The following is a 2,971-nucleotide window of genomic DNA, read 5'->3' as shown; positions in this document are numbered from 1 at the left end:
CAAACAGGAAGAAAAAAACATATTACATCATAGATCGGATGATCCAACCGAGATGGTGATCGATGATGGACGGTTCTGATGGTAGTCCAACGGTGGTTGTATGAAACGCCCGTAATTTTTTTTTTCTCGTTTTATTTTTTGAATTTGGCAAAAATTATTTAAACTTTTAACAACTTTTAAAAAGGTCAAACTATAATTTGTGACATAATCTAACTTAAACTTGACAACCAACAACTAACTTTAACCAAACTTTACATATTCTATTTATATATATATGTATAATGAAAATGTTTCAGCTTTTGCAAAACTCATAAACCGAAACAATTTACATGACCAATATATATTGATTGTTTCAAAAATGACTATACAAACATTATATTTGTTGTGAAACTTTATTGGTTGCACAATAGGACGAACATGGATATCAAAGAAGGATTCAAGAAATGCCTATTACCCATCCATCGAGCTACACCGTTAGCCATATGAAATAATCTTTCCATGCCCCTTTTTAGAGCCGCTTTACATACCTAAAAAAAGAGTAAAAAATGTAAAACGGTAAGTACAACTACTTAGTGAGTAAACAGGATCTATATCGTAAAATGAATGCATATTCTGTTATCTCTTCTTGTTATCTCTTCTGGTACATAATCTGAAGACATTCAAATATGTATTTTGAGCATAGTCTGAAGCATGTTCAGACACAACTTCTAACATATAAGGAATTCCTTTTCTAATAATTCTGTAAATGTACTATAACGTACATATAACATGTGACCTACCCCATAAGAAAGATATCTAGATCGATCCCATAGGGGGTTACCTTCTATAATATAATAGATACGTATCTTCATACATGTCTACTATCCATTATTCTATTCTATAAATTCTGGTAGTTATATGCATTCAAATATAAACAACATATGGCATACCCATACAAGAGATATCTAGATCGATCCCGTATGAAGTAACCTTCTAATAATGCGATAGGTACATACCTCATACATATTTAGATGCATTCTGGATATTACCTACCATTCTATTCTATCTGTTACTCACCTTTTGAAGACATATTGCAATATGTGGGATCTTGGTCCATGCTTCCAACACCTATTCCACATATGTCACATAAGCACATATCTAACATCTTTTATATCTTTATCATTTTTTTTTTTAATTTTTTTTTTTATCATTTTCTTGTAAAATGATATCATATCAAAATCATGTTACAAAGTTGATAGAAAATCATGTCAAAATCGTACTGCTTTCTAAAGTTATATACCATATAATTAATAATTAATATGGGGTGCTGCTAACATAACTTTTTGATAATCACTATTTAAATCATAATATTAAACTTATAAGAGAATCACATAAATGACAAAGAAAATACCTTGATTAAGTGATAATCATAACCTATAAAGATTAGGACGATTTGGTATGATTGTTGACCCGAATTCAACTTTTCATCCCTTCTTTTTCTGCTCGAACTCTAATTCGTCTACCTTTTTATTCTCCAACTTCTGAACTATTTCTTATCACATATAATAATTTATCGTATAACATGATGGCTATGTAAGTATTTGGATTGCTTTATTATCCTTTCGATCTGATGGCATAAAAGGCGATTGTCTTTTGCTTCTTTTTTTTGTTGTTGTTGTTTTTGTCGACTCCTCTCCCCCTCTCTTTATTTTATTTCCTTGTCTTCCTTATGTACTAAGGAAAAGTAGTACTCGTAATATACTATTGTTATTATCTATTTGACATAATATAGATAAATTTCATAGATATTAAAAACTAGATAAAAATGGATACATATATATAACACATAGTTATATAAATAAATTACATGATATATTATTGGTATTTAACTTCTATAGTGTTTTTTAAATTATATAAAAAATCTGGGATGTTACATTGTCGGTGGCCGTCGATCTAACATATATGGGGTCAATGGCCTTTTTAATGGCGTTCGTCAGTGGCCAGGGCAGTCTACAAAGATGGATCAATGGTGGGTTTTAATGGTGGTCCAACGATGGTCGTCAATGGCCATGGTGGTGGCTGGTGATGGTGGTAGGTGGCGGTGGTCCAACAGAGATGATGCCATGAAAGAAATAGGCTTGTATACTTTTTTATATTTTTTTTATTTTTTATTTTGTAAGGTTTTTTTTGTCAAAGTGTTCAATTCTAATGGAATTCATAACTTTCCATTGATTTAGTAAAGGAATTCTCAACTCTTTGTTTTAAGGAATTCGAATGAATGTTTTGAATTCCAATTCAATATTTTCTCCAACCAAACAAGCCTACGATGGAATTCAAAATTCCAATTCTAAAGAATTCCTTAGAATTCCATGAACCAAACACCCCCTAAAGGTTGACCCAGCCTACATCTTTCATCCATTTTTTCACCAAGATACAATAGGATTTTTTTGAAATTTTTTTTTTATAGTGTTTTTAGAAAATGCACAAAAAACTCTCAAAAGAATTCCATATTTGGAAACACTTCCAATGTAGAGGGTGTTTGGCGTAGCTAGCGTAATCCACAAAACTAAGGGTGTGTTTGGTTCACAGAATGTTTTTGGAAGGAATGGAATCTTTCGAAGGAATTGGAATCTGAAGGAATGGAATTTGACAGAATGTTTTTGATTTTTTGAGAATTCAAGTGACGGAAGGAATGGAATTCCTTCCTCCATCCCCAAGGAATGGAGATTCCATCAAATGATGGAATGTTTACATTCCTACGGAATGAGATTCCTCATTCTTTGAACAACCAAACGCACTAAAGAATGAAATTCAATTCCAATTCCATCAGATTCCATCAAATTCTGTTAAATAAACGCGACCTAAGTTTATTTTTCCATTGGTTTACACTTGCAGTGTTGAATTGACCCGAAACACGTTTTGACCAAATATTTTAAAATGTTTGTATAACTTAAAATACAATACTCAAGACCAAATGGTATATATTATATTT

General features: G+C 31.4%; 1 long non-coding RNA gene across 1 annotated transcript; it reads right to left on the bottom strand.

The window, feature by feature from the left end:
* Positions 1 to 239: 239 nt before the first annotated feature.
* LOC122594574 lies at positions 240 to 1,689 on the bottom strand. The gene is made up of 3 exons (XR_006323036.1): positions 1,391 to 1,689; positions 1,057 to 1,107; positions 240 to 527 (listed from the first exon to the last, which is right to left on the bottom strand). It is a non-coding gene; the product is annotated as an uncharacterized LOC122594574 (long non-coding RNA).
* Positions 1,690 to 2,971: the final 1,282 nt, after the last annotated feature.

This window comes from Erigeron canadensis, chromosome 3 (genome assembly GCF_010389155.1).
Source record: "Erigeron canadensis isolate Cc75 chromosome 3, C_canadensis_v1, whole genome shotgun sequence".
Lineage (NCBI taxonomy): Eukaryota > Viridiplantae > Streptophyta > Magnoliopsida > Asterales > Asteraceae > Erigeron > Erigeron canadensis.
Note: the sequence above shows the minus strand (reverse complement) of the source record. Positions and strands in the feature narration are given on the sequence as shown.